Raw genomic sequence first — 20,636 nt, forward strand, 5'->3', positions numbered from 1 at the left:
CCATTTTCCCTGGGAAAGAAAACTCAGCAGTCCAGGTTCCTGATGTCAGTTTGTAGGGCTCCCTTGGGTCTATCAGGGCAGCAGAAGTTTGAGGTGGGGACAACTTCGGTGTGGGCTCCATCCTTCGATATAAGGATTTTTTGTAGTGAGGCCCCAGCCCAGGGCCAGGGGCCCCATGGCACATCCTTTTTCCATTTTCCCTGGGAAAGAAAACTCAGCAGTCCAGGTTCCTGATGTCAGTTTGTAGGGCTCCCTTGGGTCTATCAGGGCAGCACAAGTTTGAGGTGGGGACAACTTCGGTGTGGGGTCCATCCTTCGATATAAGGATTTTTTGCAGTCAGGGCCAGGGGCCCCTGGGCACATCCTTTTTCCATTTTCCCTGGGAAAGAAAACTCAGCAGTCCAGGTTCCTGATGTCAGTTTGTAGGGTTCCCTTGGGTGTATCAGGGCAGCACAAGTTTGAGGTGGGGACAACTTCGGTGTGGGGTCCATCCTTCGATATAAGGATTTTTTGCAGTGTGGCCCCAGCCCATGGCCAGGGAACCCTGGGCACATCCTTTTTCCATTTTCCCTGGGAAAGAAAACTCAGCAGTCCAGGTTCCTGATGTCAGTTTGTAGGGCTCCCTTGGGTCTATCAGGGCAGCACAAGTTTGAGGTGGGGACAACTTCGGTGTGGGCTCCATCCTTCGATATAAGGATTTTTTGTAGTGAGGCCCCAGCCCAGGGCCAGGGGCTCCTGGGCACATCCTTTTTCTATTTTCCCTGGGAAAGAAAACTCAGCAGTCCAGGTTCCTGATGTCAGTTTGTAGGGCTCCCTTGGGTCTATCAGGGCAGCACAAGTTTGAGGTGGGGACAACTTCGGTGTGGGGTCCATCCTTCGATATAAGGATTTTTTGCAGTCAGGGCCAGGGGCCCCTGGGCACATCCTTTTTCCATTTTCCCTGGGAAAGAAAACTCAGCAGTCCAGGTTCCTGATGTCAGTTTGTAGGGCTCCCTTGGGTCTATCAGGGCAGCACAAGTTTGAGATGGGGACAACTTCGGTGTGGGGTCCATCCTTCGATATAAGGATTTTTTTCAGTCAGGGCCAGGGGCCCCTGGGCACACCCTTTTTCCATTTTCCCTGGGAAAGAAAACTCAGCAGTCCAGGTTCCTGATGTCAGTTTGTAGGGCTCCCTTGGGTCTATCAGGGCAGCACAAGTTTGAGGTGGGGACAACTTCGGTGTGGGCTCCATCCTTCGATATAAGGATTCTTTGAAGTGTGGCCCCAGCCCATGGCCAGGGGCCCCTGGGCACATCCTTTTTCCATTTTCCCTGGGAAAGAAAACTCAGCAGTCCAGGTTCCTGATGTCAGTTTGTAGGGCTCCCTTGGGTGTATCAGGGCAGCACAAGTTTGAGGTGGGGACAACTTTGATGTGGGGTCCATCCTTCGATATAAGGATTTTTTGCAGTCAGGGCCACGGGCCCCTGGGCATACCCTTTTCCATTTTCCCTGGGAAAGAAAACTCAGCAGTCCAGGTTCCTGATGTCAGTTTGTAGGGCTCCCTTGGGTCTATCAGGGCAGCACAAGTTTGAGGTGGGGACAACTTTGGTGTGGGCTCCATCCTTCGATATAAGGATTTTTTGCTGTGAGGTCCCTGCACAGGGCCAGGGTCCCCTGGGCACATCCTTTTTCCATTTTCCCTGGGAAAGAAAACTCAGCAGTCCAGGTTCCTGATGTCAGTTTGTAGGGCTCCCTTGGGTCTATCAGGGCAGCACAAGTTTGAGGTGGGGACAATTTTGGTGTGGGGTCCATCCTTCGATATAAGGATTTTTTGCAGTCAGGGCCAGGGGCCCCTGGGCACATCCTTTTTCCATTTTCCCTGGGAAAGAAAACTCAGCAGTCCAGGTTCCTGATGTCAGTTTGTAGGGCTCCCTTGGGTCTATCAGGGCAGCACAAGTTTGAGGTGGGGACAACTTCGGTGTGGGCTCCATCCTTCGATATAAGGATTTTTTGCAGTCAGGGCCAGGTGCCCCTGGGCACATCCTTTTTCCATTTTCCCTGGGAAAGAAAACTCAGCAGTCCAGGTTCCTGATGTCAGTTTGTAGGGCTCCCTTGGGTCTATCAGGGCAGCACAAGTTTGAGGTGGGGACAACTTCGGTGTGGGGTCCATCCTTCGATATAAGGATTTTTTGTAGTGAGGCCCCAGCCCAGGGCCAGGGGCCCCTGGGCACATCCTTTTTCCATTTTCCCTGGGAAAGAAAACTCAGCAGTCCAGGTTCCTGATGTCAGTTTGTAGGGCTCCCTTGGGTCTATCAGGGCAGCACAAGTTTGAGGTGGGGACAAATTTGGTGTGGGCTCCATCCTTCGATATAAGGATTTTTTGCAGTCAGGGCCAGGGGCCCCTGGGCACATCCTTTTTCCATTTTCCCTGGGAAAGAAAACTCAGCAGTCCAGGTTCCTGATGTCAGTTTGTAGGGCTCCCTTGGGTCTATCAGGGCAGCACAAGTTTGAGGTGGGGACAACTTCGGTGTGGGCTCCATCCTTCGATATAAGGATTTTTTGTAGTGAGGCCCCAGCCCAGGGCCAGGGGCCCCTGGGCACATCCTTTTTCCATTTTCCCTGGGAAAGAAAACTCAGCAGTCCAGGTTCCTGATGTCAGTTTGTAGGGCTCCCTTGGGTCTATCAGGGCAGCACAAGTTTGAGGTGGGGACAACTTCGGTGTGGGGTCCATCCTTCGATATAAGGATTTTTTGCAGTCAGGGCCAGGGGCCCCTGGGCACATCCTTTTTCCATTTTCCCTGGGAAAGAAAACTCAGCAGTCCAGGTTCCTGATGTCAGTTTGTAGGGCTCCCTTGGGTCTATCAGGGCAGCACAAGTTTGAGGTGGGGACAACTTCGGTGTGGGGTCCATCCTTCGATATAAGGATTTTTTGCAGTGTGGCCCCAGCCCATGGCCAGGGAACCCTGGGCACATCCTTTTTCCATTTTCCCTGGGAAAGAAAACTCAGCAGTCCAGGTTCCTGATGTCAGTTTGTAGGGCTCCCTTGGGTCTATCAGGGCAGCACAAGTTTGAGGTGGGGACAACTTCGGTGTGGGCTCCATCCTTCGATATAAGGATTTTTTGTAGTGAGGCCCCAGCCCAGGGCCAGGGGCTCCTGGGCACATCCTTTTTCTATTTTCCCTGGGAAAGAAAACTCAGCAGTCCAGGTTCCTGATGTCAGTTTGTAGGGCTCCCTTGGGTCTATCAGGGCAGCACAAGTTTGAGGTGGGGACAACTTCGGTGTGGGGTCCATCCTTCGATATAAGGATTTTTTGCAGTCAGGGCCAGGGGCCCCTGGGCACATCCTTTTTCCATTTTCCCTGGGAAAGAAAACTCAGCAGTCCAGGTTCCTGATGTCAGTTTGTAGGGCTCCCTTGGGTCTATCAGGGCAGCACAAGTTTGAGGTGGGGACAACTTTGATGTGGGGTCCATCCTTCGATATAAGGATTTTTTGCAGTCAGGGCCAGGGGCCCCTGGGCATACCCTTTTCCATTTTCCCTGGGAAAGAAAACTCAGCAGTCCAGGTTCCTGATTTCAGTTTGTAGGGCTCCCTTGGGTCTATCAGGGCAGTACAAGTTTGAGGTGGGGACAACTTCGGTGTGGGGTCCATCATTCGATATAAGGATTTTTTGCAGTCAGGGCCAGGGGCCCCTGGGCATATCCTTTTTCCATTTTCCCTGGGAAAGAAAACTCAGCAGTCCAGGTTCCTGATGTCAGTTTGTAGGGCTCCCTTGGGTCTATCGGGGCAGCACAAGTTTGAGGTGGGGACAACTTCGGTGTGGGGTCCATCCTTCGATACAAGGATTTTTTGCAGTCAGGGCCAGGGGCCCAAGGCCACGGGCCCGTGGGCACATCCTTTTTCCATTTTCCCTGGGAAAGAAAACTCAGCAGTCCAGGTTCCTGATGTCAGTTTGTAGGGCTCCCTTGGGTCTATCAGGGCAGCACAAGTTTGAGGTGGGGACAACTCTGGTGTGGGGTCCATCCTTCGATATAAGGATTTTTTGCAGTCAGGGCCAGGGGCCCCGGGGCACATCCTTTTTCCATTTTCCCTGGGAAAGAAAACTCAGCAGTCCAGGTTCCTGATGTCAGTTTGTAGGGCTCCCTTGGGTCTATCAGGGCAGCACAAGTTTGAGGTGGGGACAACTTCGGTGTGGGGTCCATCCTTCGATATAAGGATTTTTTGTAGTGAGGCCCCAGCCCAGGGCCAGGGGCCCCTGGGCACATCCTTTTTCCATTTTCCCTGGGAAAGAAAACTCAGCAGTCCAGGTTCCTGATGTCAGTTTGTAGGGCTCCATTGGGTCTATCAGGGCAGCACAAGTTTGAGGTGGGGACAACTTCGGTGTGGGGTCCATCCTTTGATATAAGGATTTTTTGCAGTCAGGGTATGGGGCCCAGGGCCAGGGGCCCCTGGGCACATCCTTTTTCCATTATCCCTGGGAAAGAAAACTCAGCAGTCCAGGTTCCTGATGTCAGTTTGTAGGGCTCCCTTGGGTCTATCAGGGCAGCACAAGTTTGAGGAGGGGACAACATTGGTGTGGGGCCCATCCTTCGATATAAGGATTTTTTGCAGTCAGGGCCAGGGGCCCCTGGGCACATACTTTTTCCATTTTCCCTGGGAAAGAAAACTCAGCAGTCCAGGTTCCTGATGTCAGTTTGTAGGGCTCCCTTGGGTCTATCAGGGCAGTACAAGTTTGAGGTGGGGACAATTTCGGTGTGGGGTCCATCCTTCGATATAAGGATTTTTTGCAGTGAGGCCCCAGCCCAGGGCCAGGGGCCCCTGGTCACAACCTTTTTCCATTTTCCCTGGGAAAGAAAACTCAGCAGTCCAGGTTCCTGATGTCAGTTTGTAGGGCTCCCTTGGGTCTATCAGGGCAGCACAAGTTTGAGGTGGGGACAACTTCGGTTTGGGCTCCATCCTTCGATATAAGGATTTTTTGCAGTCAGGGCCAGGGGCCCCTGGGCACATCCTTTTTCCATTTTCCCTGGGAAAGAAAACTCAGCAGTCCAGGTTCCTGATGTCAGTTTGTAGGGCTCCCTTGGGTCTATCAGGGCAGCACAAGTTTGAGGTGGGGACAACTTCGGTGTGGGGTCCGTCCTTCGATATAAGGAGTTTTTGCAGTCAGGGTCAGGGGCCCCTGGCCATATCCTTTTTCCATTTTCCCTGGGAAAGAAAACTCAGCAGTCCAGGTTCCTGATGTCAGTTTGTAGGGCTCCCTTGGGTCTATCAGGGCAGCACAAGTTTGAGATGGGGACAACTTCGGTGTGGGGTCCATCCTTCGATATAAGGATTTTTTGCAGTCAGGGCCAGGTGCCCCTGGGCACATCCTTTTTCCATTTTCCCTGGGAAAGAAAACTCAGCAGTCCAGGTTCCTGATGTCAGTTTGTAGGGCTCCCTTGGGTCTATCAGGGCAGCACAAGTTTGAGGTGGGGACAACTTCGGTGTGGGGTCCATCCTTCGATATAAGGATTTTTAGTAGTGAGGCCTCAGCCCAGGGCCAGGGGCCCCTGGGCACACCCTTTTTCCATTTTCCCTGGGAAAGAAAACTCAGCAGTCCAGGTTCCTGATGTCAGTTTGTAGGGCTCCCTTGGGTCTATCAGGGCAGCACAAGTTTGAGGTGGGGACAAATTTGGTGTGGGCTCCATCCTTCGATATAAGGATTTTTTGCAGTCAGGGCCAGGGGCCCCTGGGCACATCCTTTTTCCATTTTCCCTGGGAAAGAAAACTCAGCAGTCCAGGTTCCTGATGTCAGTTTGTAGGGCTCCCTTGGGTCTATCAGGGCAGCACAAGTTTGAGGTGGGGACAACTTCGGTGTGGGGTCCATCCTTCGATATAAGGATTTTTTGTAGTGAGGCCCCAGCCCAGGGCCAGGGGCCCCATGGCACATCCTTTTTCCATTTTCCCTGGGAAAGAAAACTCAGCAGTCCAGGTTCCTGATGTCAGTTTGTAGGGCTCCCTTGGGTCTATCGGGGCAGCACAAGTTTGAGGTGGGGACAACTTCGGTGTGGGGTCCATCCTTCGATATAAGGATTTTTGCAGTCAGGGCCAGGGGCCCAGGGCCACGGGCCCGTGGGCACATCCTTTTTCCATTTTCCCTGGGAAAGAAAACTCAGCAGTCCAGGTTCCTGATGTCAGTTTGTAGGGCTCCCTTGGGTCTATCAGGGCAGCACAAGTTTGAGGTGGGGACAACTTTGGTGTGGGCTCCATCCTTCGATATAAGGATTTTTTGCAGTCAGGGTACGGGGCCCAGGGCCAGGGTCCCCTGGGCACATCCTTTTTCCATTTTCCCTGGGAAAGAAAACTCAGCAGTCCAGGTTCCTGATGTCAGTTTGTAGGGCTCCCTTGGGTCCATCAGGGCAGCACAAGTTTGAGGTGGGGACAACTTCGGCGTGGGGTCCATCCTTCGATATAAGGATTTTTTGTAGTGAGGCCCCAGCCCAGGGCCAGGGGCCCCTGGGCACATCCTTTTTCCATTTTCCCTGGGAAAGAAAACTCAGCAGTCCAGGTTCCTGATGTCAGTTTGTAGGGCTCCCTTGGGTCTATCAGGGCAGCACAAGTTTGAGGTGGGGACAACTTTGGTGTGGGGTCCATCCTTCGATATAAGGATTTTTTGCAGTGTGGCCCCAGCCCATGGCCAAAGAACCCTGGGCACATCCTTTTTCCATTTTCCCTGGGAAAGAAAACACAGCAGTCCAGGTTCCTGATGTCAGTTTGTAGGGCTCCCTTGGGTCTATCAGGGCAGCACAAGTTTGAGGTGGGGACAACTTCGGTTTGGGCTCCATCCTTCGATATAAGGATTTTTTGTAGTGAGGCCCCAGCCCAGGTCCAGGGGCCCCTGGGCACATCCTTTTTCCATTTTCCCTGGGAAAGAAAACTCAGCAGTCCAGGTTCCTGATGTCAGTTTGTAGGGCTCCATTGGGTCTATCAGGGCAGCACAAGTTTGAGGTGGGGACAACTTCGGTGTGGGGTCCATCCTTCGATATAAGGATTTTTTGCAGTCAGGGCCAGGGGCCCCTGGGCACATCCTTTTTCCATTTTCCCTGGGAAAGAAAACTCAGCAGTCCAGGTTCCTGATGTCAGTTTGTAGGGCTCCCTTGGGTCTATCAGGGCAGCACAAGTTTGAGGTGGGGACAACTTCGGTGTGGGGTCCATCCTTCGATATAAGGATTTTTTGCAGTCAGGGTATGGGGCCCAGGGCCAGGGTCCCCTGGGCACATCCTTTCTCCATTTTCCCTGGGAAAGAAAACTCAGCAGTCCAGGTTCCTGATGTCAGTTTGTAGGGCTCCCTTGGGTCTATCAGGGCAGCACAAGTTTGAGGTGGGGACAACTTCGGTGTGGGGTCCATCCTTCGATATAAGGATTTTTTGTAGTGAGGCCGAAGCCCAGGGCCAGGGTCCCCTGGGCACATCCTTTTTCCATTTTCCCTGGGAAAGAAAACTCAGCAGTCCAGGTTCCTGATGTCAGTTTGTAGGGCTCCCTTGGGTCTATCAGGGCAGCACAAGTTTGAGGTGGGGACAACTTCGGTGTGGGGTCCATCCTTCGATATAAGGATTTTTTGCAGTCAGGGCCAGGGGCCCCTGGGCACATCCTTTTTCCATTTTCCCTGGGAAAGAAAACTCAGCAGTCCAGGTTCCTGATGTCAGTTTGTAGGGCTCCCTTGGGTCTATCAGGGCAGCACAAGTTTGAGGTGGGGACAACTTTGGTGTGGGGTCCATCCTTCGATATAAGGATTTTTTGCAGTCAGGGCCCGGGGCCCCTGGGCACATCCTTTTTCCATTTTCCCTGGGAAAGAAAACTCAGCAGTCCAGGTTCCTGATGTCAGTTTGTAGGGCTCCCTTGGGTCTATCAGGGCAGCACAAGTTTGAGGTGGGGACAACTTCGGTGTGGGCTCCATCCTTCGATATAAGGATTCTTTGTAGTGAGGCCCCAGCCCAGGGCCAGGGGCCCCTGGGCACAACCTTTTTCCATTTTCCCTGGGAAAGAAAACTCAGCAGTCCAGGTTCCTGATGTCAGTTTGTAGGGCTCCCTTGGGTCTATCAGGGCAGCACAAGTTTGAGGTGGGGACAACTTCGGTGTGGGCTCCATCCTTCGATATAAGGATTTTTTGCAGTCAGGGCCAGGGGCCCCATGGCACATCCTTTTTCCATTTTCCCTGGGAAAGAAAACTCAGCAGTCCAGGTTCCTGATGTCAGTTTGTAGGGCTCCCTTGGGTCTATCAGGGCAGCACAAGTTTGAGGTGGGGACAACTTCGGTGTGGGGTCCGTCCTTCGATATAAGGATTTTTTGCAGTCAGGGTCAGGGGCCCCTGGCCATATCCTTTTTCCATTTTCCCTGGGAAAGAAAACTCAGCAGTCCAGGTTCCTGATGTCAGTTTGTAGGGCTCCCTTGGGTCTATCAGGGCAGCACAAGTTTGAGGTGGGGACAACTTCGGTGTGGGGTCCATCCTTCGATATAAGGATTTTTTGCAGGGAGGCCCCAGCCCAGGGCCAGGGGCCCCTGGGCACAACCTTTTTCCATTTTCCCTGGGAAAGAAAACTCAGCAGTCCAGGTTCCTGATGTCAGTTTGTAGGGCTCCCTTGGGTCTATCAGGGCAGCACAAGTCTGAGGTGGGGACAACTTCGGTGTGGGGTCCATCCTTCGATATAAGGATTTTTTGCAGTCAGGGCCAGGGGCCCCTGGGCACATCCTTTTTCCATTTTCCCTGGGAAAGAAAACTCAGCAGTCCAGGTTCCTGATGTCAGTTTGTAGGGCTCCCTTGGGTCTATCAGGGCAGCACAAGTTTGAGGTGGGGACAACTTTGGTGTGGGGTCCATCCTTCGATATAAGGATTTTTTGCAGTCAGGGCCAGGGGCCCCTGGGCACATCCTTTTTCCATTTTCCCTGGGAAAGAAAACTCAGCAGTCCAGGTTCCTGATGTCAGTTTGTAGGGCTCCCTTGGGTCTATCAGGGCAGCACAAGATTGAGGTGGGGACAACTTCGGTGTGGGGTCCGTTCTTCGATATAAGGATTTTTTGCAGTCAGGGTCGGGGGCCCCTGGCCATATCCTTTTTCCATTTTCCCTGGGAAAGAAAACTCAGCAGTCCAGGTTCCTGATGTCAGTTTGTAGGGCTCCCTTGGGTCTATTAGGGCAGCACAAGTTTGAGATGGGAACAACTTCGGTGTGGGGTCCATCCTTCGATATAAGGATTCTTTGCAGTGAGGCCCCAGCCCAAGGCCAGGGGCCCCTGGGCACAACCTTTTTCCATTTTCCCTGGGAAAGAAAACTCAGCAGTCCAGGTTCCTGATGTCAGTTTGTAGGGCTCCCTTGGGTCTATCAGGGCAGCACAAGTTTGAGGTGGGGACAACTTCGGTGTGGGGTCCATCCTTCGATATAAGGATTTTTTACAGTCAGGGCCAGGGGCCCCTGGGCACATCCTTTTTCCATTTTCCCTGGGAAAGAAAACTCAGCAGTCCAGGTTCCTGATGTCAGTTTGTAGGGCTCCCTTGGGTCTATCAGGGCAGCACAAGTTTGAGGTGGGGACAACTTTGGTGTGGGGTCCATCCTTCGATATAAGGATTTTTTGCAGTCAGGGCCAGGTGCCCCTGTGCACATCCTTTTTCCATTTTCCCTGGGAAAGAAAACTCAGCAGTCCAGGTTCCTGATGTCAGTTTGTAGGGCTCCCTTGGGTCTATCAGGGCAGCACAAGTTTGAGGTGGGGACAACTTCGGTGTGGGCTCCATCCTTCGATATAAGGATTTTTTGTAGTGAGGCCCCAGCCCAGGGCCAGGGGCCCCATGGCACATCCTTTTTCCATTTTCCCTGGGAAAGAAAACTCAGCAGTCCAGGTTCCTGATGTCAGTTTGTAGGGCTCCCTTGGGTCTATCAGGGCAGCACAAGTATGAGGTGGGGACAAATTTGGTGTGGGGTCCATCCTTTGATATAAGGATTTTTTGCAGTCAGGGCCAGGGGCCCCTGGGCACATCCTTTTTCCATTTTCCCTGGGAAAGAAAACTCAGCAGTCCAGGTTCCTGATGTCAGTTTGTAGGGCTCCCTTGGGTCTATCAGGGCAGCACAAGTTTGAGGTGGGGACAACTTCGGTGTGGGGTCCATCCTTCGATATAAGGATTTTTTGCAGTGAGGCCCCAGCCCATGGCCAGGGAACCCTGGGCACATCCTTTTTCCATTTTCCCTGGGAAAGAAAACTCAGCAGTCCAGGTTCCTGATGTCAGTTTGTAGGGCTCCCTTGGGTCTATCAGGGCAGCACAAGTTTGAGGTGGGGACAACTTCGGTGTGGGCTCCATCCTTCGATATAAGGATTTTTTGTAGTGAGGCCCCAGCCCAGGGCCAGGGGCCCCTGGGCACATTTTTTTTCCAATTTCCCTGGGAAAGAAAACTCAGCAGTCCAGGTTCCTGATGTCAGTTTGTAGGGCTCCCTTGGGTCTATCAGGGCAGCACAAGTTTGAGGTGGGGACAACTTCGGTGTGGGGTCCATCCTTCGATATAAGGAATTTTTGCAGTCAGGGCCAGGGGCCCCTGGGCACATCCTTTTTCCATTTTCCCTGGGAAAGAAAACTCAGCAGTCCAGGTTCCTGATGTCAGTTTGTAGGGCTCCCTTGGGTCTATCAGGGCAGCACAAGTTTGAGGTGGGGACAACTTCGGTGTGGGCTCCATCCTTCGATATAAGGATTTTTTGTAGTGAGTCCCCAGCCCAGGGCCAGGGGCCCCTGGGCACATCCTTTTTCCATTTTCCCTGGGAAAGAAAACTCAGCAGTCCAGGTTCCTGATGTCAGTTTGTAGGGCTCCCTTGGGTCTATCAGGGCAGCACATGTTTGAGGTGGGGACAACTTCGGTGTGGGGTCCATCCTTCGATATAAGGATTTTTTGCAGTCAGGGCCAGGGGCCCCTGGGCACATCCTTTTTCCATTTTCCCTGGGAAAGAAAACTCAGCAGTCCAGGTTCCTGATGTCAGTTTGTAGGGCTCCCTTGGGTCTATCAGGGCAGCACAAGTTTGAGGTGGGGACAACTTCGGTGTGGGGTCCATCCTTCGATATAAGGATTCTTTGCAGTGTGGTGCCAGCCCATGGCCAGGGGCCCCTGGGCACATCCTTTTTCCATTTTCCCTGGGAAAGAAAACTCAGCAGTCCAGGTTCCTGATGTCAGTTTGTAGGGCTCCCTTGGGTCTATCAGGGCAGCACAAGTTTGAGGTGGGGACAACTTAGGTGTGGGGTCCATCCTTTGATATAAGGATTTTTTGCAGTCAGGGTATGGGGCCCAGGGCCAGGGGCCCCTGGGCACATCCTTTTTCCATTTTCCCTGGGAAAGAAAACTCAGCAGTCCAGGTTCCTGATGTCAGTTTGTAGGGCTCCCTTGGGTCTATCAGGGCAGCACAAGTTTGAGGTGGGGACAACTTCGGTGTGGGGTCCATCCTTCGATATAAGGATTTTTTGCAGTCAGGGCCAGGGGCCCCTGGGCACATCCTTTTTCCATTTTCCCTGGGAAAGAAAACTCAGCAGTCCAGGTTCCTGATGTCAGTTTGTAGGGCTCCCTTGGGTCTATCAGGGCAGCACAAGTTTGAGGTGGGGACAACTTCGGTGTGGGGTCCATCCTTCGATATAAGGATTCTTTGCAGTCAGGGCCAGGGGCCCCTGGGCACATCCTTTTTCCATTTTCCCTGGGAAAGAAAACTCAGCAGTCCAGGTTCCTGATGTCAGTTTGTAGGGCTCCCTTGGGTCTATCAGGGCAGCACAAGTTTGAGGTGGGGACAACTTTGGTGTGGGGTCCATCCTTCGATATAAGGATTTTTTGTAGTGAGGCCCCAGCCCAGGGCCAGGGGCCCCATGGCACATCCTTTTTCCATTTTCCCTGGGAAAGAAAACTCAGCAGTCCAGGTTCCTGATGTCAGTTTGTAGGGCTCCCTTGGGTCTATCAGGGCAGCACAAGTATGAGGTGGGGACAAATTTGGTGTGGGCTCCATCCTTCGATATAAGGATTTTTTGCAGTCAGGGCCAGGGGCCCCTGGGCACATCCTTTTTCCATTTTCCCTGGGAAAGAAAACTCAGCAGTCCAGGTTCCTGATGTCAGTTTGTAGGGCTCCCTTGGGTCTATCAGGGCAGCACAAGTTTGAGGTGGGGACAACTTTGGTGTGGGCTCCATCCTTCGATATAAGGATTTTTTGCAGTCAGGGTACGGGGCCCAGGGCCAGGGTCCCCTGGGCACATCCTTTTTCCATTTTCCCTGGGAAAGAAAACTCAGCAGTCCAGGTTCCTGATGTCAGTTTGTAGGGCTCCCTTGGGTCCATCAGGGCAGCACAAGTTTGAGGTGGGGACAACTTCGGCGTGGGGTCCATCCTTCGATATAAGGATTTTTTGTAGTGAGGCCCCAGCCCAGGGCCAGGGGCCCCTGGGCACATCCTTTTTCCATTTTCCCTGGGAAAGAAAACTCAGCAGTCCAGGTTCCTGATGTCAGTTTGTAGGGCTCCCTTGGGTCTATCAGGGCAGCACAAGTTTGAGGTGGGGACAACTTTGGTGTGGGGTCCATCCTTCGATATAAGGATTTTTTGCAGTGTGGCCCCAGCCCATGGCCAAAGAACCCTGGGCACATCCTTTTTCCATTTTCCCTGGGAAAGAAAACACAGCAGTCCAGGTTCCTGATGTCAGTTTGTAGGGCTCCCTTGGGTCTATCAGGGCAGCACAAGTTTGAGGTGGGGACAACTTCGGTTTGGGCTCCATCCTTCGATATAAGGATTTTTTGTAGTGAGGCCCCAGCCCAGGTCCAGGGGCCCCTGGGCACATCCTTTTTCCATTTTCCCTGGGAAAGAAAACTCAGCAGTCCAGGTTCCTGATGTCAGTTTGTAGGGCTCCATTGGGTCTATCAGGGCAGCACAAGTTTGAGGTGGGGACAACTTCGGTGTGGGGTCCATCCTTCGATATAAGGATTTTTTGCAGTCAGGGCCAGGGGCCCCTGGGCACATCCTTTTTCCATTTTCCCTGGGAAAGAAAACTCAGCAGTCCAGGTTCCTGATGTCAGTTTGTAGGGCTCCCTTGGGTCTATCAGGGCAGCACAAGTTTGAGGTGGGGACAACTTCGGTGTGGGGTCCATCCTTCGATATAAGGATTTTTTGCAGTCAGGGTATGGGGCCCAGGGCCAGGGTCCCCTGGGCACATCCTTTCTCCATTTTCCCTGGGAAAGAAAACTCAGCAGTCCAGGTTCCTGATGTCAGTTTGTAGGGCTCCCTTGGGTCTATCAGGGCAGCACAAGTTTGAGGTGGGGACAACTTCGGTGTGGGGTCCATCCTTCGATATAAGGATTTTTTGTAGTGAGGCCGAAGCCCAGGGCCAGGGTCCCCTGGGCACATCCTTTTTCCATTTTCCCTGGGAAAGAAAACTCAGCAGTCCAGGTTCCTGATGTCAGTTTGTAGGGCTCCCTTGGGTCTATCAGGGCAGCACAAGTTTGAGGTGGGGACAACTTCGGTGTGGGGTCCATCCTTCGATATAAGGATTTTTTGCAGTCAGGGCCAGGGGCCCCTGGGCACATCCTTTTTCCATTTTCCCTGGGAAAGAAAACTCAGCAGTCCAGGTTCCTGATGTCAGTTTGTAGGGCTCCCTTGGGTCTATCAGGGCAGCACAAGTTTGAGGTGGGGACAACTTTGGTGTGGGGTCCATCCTTCGATATAAGGATTTTTTGCAGTCAGGGCCCGGGGCCCCTGGGCACATCCTTTTTCCATTTTCCCTGGGAAAGAAAACTCAGCAGTCCAGGTTCCTGATGTCAGTTTGTAGGGCTCCCTTGGGTCTATCAGGGCAGCACAAGTTTGAGGTGGGGACAACTTCGGTGTGGGCTCCATCCTTCGATATAAGGATTCTTTGTAGTGAGGCCCCAGCCCAGGGCCAGGGGCCCCTGGGCACAACCTTTTTCCATTTTCCCTGGGAAAGAAAACTCAGCAGTCCAGGTTCCTGATGTCAGTTTGTAGGGCTCCCTTGGGTCTATCAGGGCAGCACAAGTTTGAGGTGGGGACAACTTCGGTGTGGGCTCCATCCTTCGATATAAGGATTTTTTGCAGTCAGGGCCAGGGGCCCCATGGCACATCCTTTTTCCATTTTCCCTGGGAAAGAAAACTCAGCAGTCCAGGTTCCTGATGTCAGTTTGTAGGGCTCCCTTGGGTCTATCAGGGCAGCACAAGTTTGAGGTGGGGACAACTTCGGTGTGGGGTCCGTCCTTCGATATAAGGATTTTTTGCAGTCAGGGTCAGGGGCCCCTGGCCATATCCTTTTTCCATTTTCCCTGGGAAAGAAAACTCAGCAGTCCAGGTTCCTGATGTCAGTTTGTAGGGCTCCCTTGGGTCTATCAGGGCAGCACAAGTTTGAGGTGGGGACAACTTCGGTGTGGGGTCCATCCTTCGATATAAGGATTTTTTGCAGGGAGGCCCCAGCCCAGGGCCAGGGGCCCCTGGGCACAACCTTTTTCCATTTTCCCTGGGAAAGAAAACTCAGCAGTCCAGGTTCCTGATGTCAGTTTGTAGGGCTCCCTTGGGTCTATCAGGGCAGCACAAGTCTGAGGTGGGGACAACTTCGGTGTGGGGTCCATCCTTCGATATAAGGATTTTTTGCAGTCAGGGCCAGGGGCCCCTGGGCACATCCTTTTTCCATTTTCCCTGGGAAAGAAAACTCAGCAGTCCAGGTTCCTGATGTCAGTTTGTAGGGCTCCCTTGGGTCTATCAGGGCAGCACAAGTTTGAGGTGGGGACAACTTTGGTGTGGGGTCCATCCTTCGATATAAGGATTTTTTGCAGTCAGGGCCAGGGGCCCCTGGGCACATCCTTTTTCCATTTTCCCTGGGAAAGAAAACTCAGCAGTCCAGGTTCCTGATGTCAGTTTGTAGGGCTCCCTTGGGTCTATCAGGGCAGCACAAGATTGAGGTGGGGACAACTTCGGTGTGGGGTCCGTTCTTCGATATAAGGATTTTTTGCAGTCAGGGTCGGGGGCCCCTGGCCATATCCTTTTTCCATTTTCCCTGGGAAAGAAAACTCAGCAGTCCAGGTTCCTGATGTCAGTTTGTAGGGCTCCCTTGGGTCTATTAGGGCAGCACAAGTTTGAGATGGGAACAACTTCGGTGTGGGGTCCATCCTTCGATATAAGGATTCTTTGCAGTGAGGCCCCAGCCCAAGGCCAGGGGCCCCTGGGCACAACCTTTTTCCATTTTCCCTGGGAAAGAAAACTCAGCAGTCCAGGTTCCTGATGTCAGTTTGTAGGGCTCCCTTGGGTCTATCAGGGCAGCACAAGTTTGAGGTGGGGACAACTTCGGTGTGGGGTCCATCCTTCGATATAAGGATTTTTTACAGTCAGGGCCAGGGGCCCCTGGGCACATCCTTTTTCCATTTTCCCTGGGAAAGAAAACTCAGCAGTCCAGGTTCCTGATGTCAGTTTGTAGGGCTCCCTTGGGTCTATCAGGGCAGCACAAGTTTGAGGTGGGGACAACTTTGGTGTGGGGTCCATCCTTCGATATAAGGATTTTTTGCAGTCAGGGCCAGGTGCCCCTGTGCACATCCTTTTTCCATTTTCCCTGGGAAAGAAAACTCAGCAGTCCAGGTTCCTGATGTCAGTTTGTAGGGCTCCCTTGGGTCTATCAGGGCAGCACAAGTTTGAGGTGGGGACAACTTCGGTGTGGGCTCCATCCTTCGATATAAGGATTTTTTGTAGTGAGGCCCCAGCCCAGGGCCAGGGGCCCCATGGCACATCCTTTTTCCATTTTCCCTGGGAAAGAAAACTCAGCAGTCCAGGTTCCTGATGTCAGTTTGTAGGGCTCCCTTGGGTCTATCAGGGCAGCACAAGTATGAGGTGGGGACAAATTTGGTGTGGGGTCCATCCTTTGATATAAGGATTTTTTGCAGTCAGGGCCAGGGGCCCCTGGGCACATCCTTTTTCCATTTTCCCTGGGAAAGAAAACTCAGCAGTCCAGGTTCCTGATGTCAGTTTGTAGGGCTCCCTTGGGTCTATCAGGGCAGCACAAGTTTGAGGTGGGGACAACTTCGGTGTGGGGTCCATCCTTCGATATAAGGATTTTTTGCAGTGAGGCCCCAGCCCATGGCCAGGGAACCCTGGGCACATCCTTTTTCCATTTTCCCTGGGAAAGAAAACTCAGCAGTCCAGGTTCCTGATGTCAGTTTGTAGGGCTCCCTTGGGTCTATCAGGGCAGCACAAGTTTGAGGTGGGGACAACTTCGGTGTGGGCTCCATCCTTCGATATAAGGATTTTTTGTAGTGAGGCCCCAGCCCAGGGCCAGGGGCCCCTGGGCACATTTTTTTTCCAATTTCCCTGGGAAAGAAAACTCAGCAGTCCAGGTTCCTGATGTCAGTTTGTAGGGCTCCCTTGGGTCTATCAGGGCAGCACAAGTTTGAGGTGGGGACAACTTCGGTGTGGGGTCCATCCTTCGATATAAGGAATTTTTGCAGTCAGGGCCAGGGGCCCCTGGGCACATCCTTTTTCCATTTTCCCTGGGAAAGAAAACTCAGCAGTCCAGGTTCCTGATGTCAGTTTGTAGGGCTCCCTTGGGTCTATCAGGGCAGCACAAGTTTGAGGTGGGGACAACTTCGGTGTGGGCTCCATCCTTCGATATAAGGATTTTTTGTAGTGAGTCCCCAGCCCAGGGCCAGGGGCCCCTGGGCACATCCTTTTTCCATTTTCCCTGGGAAAGAAAACTCAGCAGTCCAGGTTCCTGATGTCAGTTTGTAGGGCTCCCTTGGGTCTATCAGGGCAGCACATGTTTGAGGTGGGGACAACTTCGGTGTGGGGTCCATCCTTCGATATAAGGATTTTTTGCAGTCAGGGCCAGGGGCCCCTGGGCACATCCTTTTTCCATTTTCCCTGGGAAAGAAAACTCAGCAGTCCAGGTTCCTGATGTCAGTTTGTAGGGCTCCCTTGGGTCTATCAGGGCAGCACAAGTTTGAGGTGGGGACAACTTCGGTGTGGGGTCCATCCTTCGATATAAGGATTCTTTGCAGTGTGGTGCCAGCCCATGGCCAGGGGCCCCTGGGCACATCCTTTTTCCATTTTCCCTGGGAAAGAAAACTCAGCAGTCCAGGTTCCTGATGTCAGTTTGTAGGGCTCCCTTGGGTCTATCAGGGCAGCACAAGTTTGAGGTGGGGACAACTTAGGTGTGGGGTCCATCCTTTGATATAAGGATTTTTTGCAGTCAGGGTATGGGGCCCAGGGCCAGGGGCCCCTGGGCACATCCTTTTTCCATTTTCCCTGGGAAAGAAAACTCAGCAGTCCAGGTTCCTGATGTCAGTTTGTAGGGCTCCCTTGGGTCTATCAGGGCAGCACAAGTTTGAGGTGGGGACAACTTCGGTGTGGGGTCCATCCTTCGATATAAGGATTTTTTGCAGTCAGGGCCAGGGGCCCCTGGGCACATCCTTTTTCCATTTTCCCTGGGAAAGAAAACTCAGCAGTCCAGGTTCCTGATGTCAGTTTGTAGGGCTCCCTTGGGTCTATCAGGGCAGCACAAGTTTGAGGTGGGGACAACTTCGGTGTGGGGTCCATCCTTCGATATAAGGATTCTTTGCAGTCAGGGCCAGGGGCCCCTGGGCACATCCTTTTTCCATTTTCCCTGGGAAAGAAAACTCAGCAGTCCAGGTTCCTGATGTCAGTTTGTAGGGCTCCCTTGGGTCTATCAGGGCAGCACAAGTTTGAGGTGGGGACAACTTTGGTGTGGGGTCCATCCTTCGATATAAGGATTTTTTGTAGTGAGGCCCCAGCCCAGGGCCAGGGGCCCCATGGCACATCCTTTTTCCATTTTCCCTGGGAAAGAAAACTCAGCAGTCCAGGTTCCTGATGTCAGTTTGTAGGGCTCCCTTGGGTCTATCAGGGCAGCACAAGTATGAGGTGGGGACAAATTTGGTGTGGGCTCCATCCTTCGATATAAGGATTTTTTGCAGTCAGGGCCAGGGGCCCCTGGGCACATCCTTTTTCCATTTTCCCTGGGAAAGAAAACTCAGCAGTCCAGGTTCCTGATGTCAGTTTGTAGGGCTCCCTTGGGTCTATCAGGGCAGCACAAGTTTGAGGTGGGGACAACTTCGGTGTGGGGTCCATCCTTCGATATAAGGATTTTTTGCAGTGATGCCCCAGCCCAGGGCCAGGGGCCCCTAGGCACAACCTTTTTCCATTTTCCCTGGGAAAGAAAACTCAGCAGTCCAGGTTCCTGATGTCAGTTTGTAGGGCTCCCTTGGGTCTATCAGGGCAGCACAAGTTTGAGGTGGGGACAACTTCGGTCTGGGGTCCATCCTTCGATATAAGGATTTTTTGCAGTCAGGGCCAGGGGCCCCTGGGCACATCCTTTTTCCATTTTCCCTGGGAAAGAAAACTCAGCAGTCCAGGTTCCTGATGTCAGTTTGTAGGGCTCCCTTGGGTCTATCAGGGCAGCACAAGTTTGAGGTGGGGACAACTTTGGTGTGGGGTCCATCCTTCGATATAAGGATTTTTTGCAGTCAGGGCCAGGGGCCCCTGGGCACATCCTTTTTCCATTTTCCCTGGGAAAGAAAACTCAGCAGTCCAGGTTCCTGATGTCAGTTTGTAGGGCTCCCTTGGGTCTATTAGGGCAGCACAAGTTTGAGGTGGGGACAACTTCGGTGTGGGGTCCATCCTTCGATATAAGGATTTTTTGCAGTCAGGGCCAGGGGTCCCTGGGCACATCCTTTTTCCATTTTCCCTGAGAAAGAAAACTCAGCAGTCCAGGTTCCTGATGTCAGTTTGTAGGGCTCCCTTGGGTCTATCAGGGCAGCACAAGTTTGAGGTGGGGACAACTTCGGTCTGGGGTCCATCCTTCGATATAAGGATTCTTTGCAGTGAGGCCCCAGCCCAGGGCCAGGGGCCCCTGGGCACAACCTTTTTCCATTTTCCCTGGGAAAGAAAACTCAGCAGTCCAGGTTCCTGATGTCAGTTTGTAGGGCTCCCTTGGGTCTATCAGGGCAGCACAAGTTTGAGGTGGGGACAACTTCGGTGTGGGGTCCATCCTTCGATATAAGGATTTATTACAGTCAGGGCCAGGGGCCCCTGGGCACATCCTTTTTCCATTTTCCCTGGGAAAGAAAACTCAGCAGTCCAGGTTCCTGATGTCAGTTTGTAGGGCTCCCTTGGGTCTATCAGGGCAGCACAAGTTTGAGGTGGGGACAACTTCGGTGTGGGGTCCATCCTTCGATATAAGGATTTTTTGCAGTCAGGGCCAGGGGCCCCTGGGCACAACCTTTTTCCATTTTCCCTGGGAAAGAAAACTCAGCAGTCCAGGTTCCTGATGTCAGTTTGTAGGGCTCCCTTGGGTCTATCAGGGCAGCACAAGTTTGAGGTGGGGACAACTTCGGTGTGGCCTCCATCCTTCGATATAAGGATTTTTTGTAGTGAGGCCCCAGCCCAGGGCCAGGGGCCCCATGGCACATCCTTTTTCCATTTTCCCTGGGAAAGAAAACTCAGCAGTCCAGGTTCCTGATGTCAGTTTGTAGGGCTCCCTTGGGTCTATCAGGGCAGCACAAGTTTGAGGTGGGGACAACTTCGGTGTGGGGTCCATCCTTTGATATAAGGATTTTTTGCAGTCAGGGCCAGGGGCCACTGGCCCCATCCTTTTTCCATTTTCCCTGGGAAAGAAAACTCAGCAGTCCAGGTTCCTGATGTCAGTTTGTAGGGCTCCCTTGGGTCTATCAGGGCAGCACAAGTTTGAGGTGGGGACAACTTCGGTGTGGGGTCCATCCTTCGATATAAGGATTTTTTGCAGTGTGGCCCCAGCCCATGGCCAGGGAACCCTGGGCACATCCTTTTTCCATTTTCCCTGGGAAAGAAAACTCAGCAGTCCAGGTTCCTGATGTCAGTTTGTAGGGCTCCCTTGGGTCTATCAGGGCAGCACAAGTTTGAGGTGGGGACAACTTCGGTGTGGGCTCCATCCTTCGATAAAAGGATTTTTTGTAGTGAGGCCCCAGCCCAGGGCCAGGGGCCCCATGGCACATCCTTTTTCCATTTTCCCTGGGAAAGAAAACTCAGCAGTCCAGGTTCCTGATGTCAGTTTGTAGGGCTCCCTTGGGTCTATCAGGGCAGCACAAGTTTGAGGTGGGGACAACTTCGGTCTGGGGTCCATCCTTCGATATAAGGATTTTTTGCAGTCAGGGCCAGGGGCCCCTGGGCACATCCTTTTTCCATTTTCCCTGGGAAAGAAAACTCAGCAGTCCAGGTTCCTGATGTCAGTTTGTAGGGCTCCCTTGGGTCTATCAGGGCAGCACAAGTTTGAGGTGGGGACAACTTCGGTGTGGGGTCCATCCTTCGATATAAGGATTCTTTGCAGTCAGGGCCAGGGGCCCCTGGGCACATCCTTTTTCCATTTTCCCTGGGAAAGAAAACTCAGCAGTCCAGGTTCCTGATGTCAGTTTGTAGGGCTCCCTTGGGTCTATCAGGGCAGCACAAGTTTGAGGTGGGGACAACTTTGGTGTGGGGTCCATCCTTCGATATAAGGATTTTTTGTAGTGAGGCCCCAGCCCAGGGCCAGGGGCCCCATGGCACATCCTTTTTCCATTTTCCCTGGGAAAGAAAACTCAGCAGTCCAGGTTCCTGATGTCAGTTTGTAGGGCTCCCTTGGGTCTATCAGGGCAGCACAAGTATGAGGTGGGGACAAA

This window comes from Lonchura striata, chromosome 16 (assembly GCF_050655825.1).
Source record: "Lonchura striata isolate lonStrDom1 chromosome 16, ASM5065582v1, whole genome shotgun sequence".
Lineage (NCBI taxonomy): Eukaryota > Metazoa > Chordata > Aves > Passeriformes > Estrildidae > Lonchura > Lonchura striata.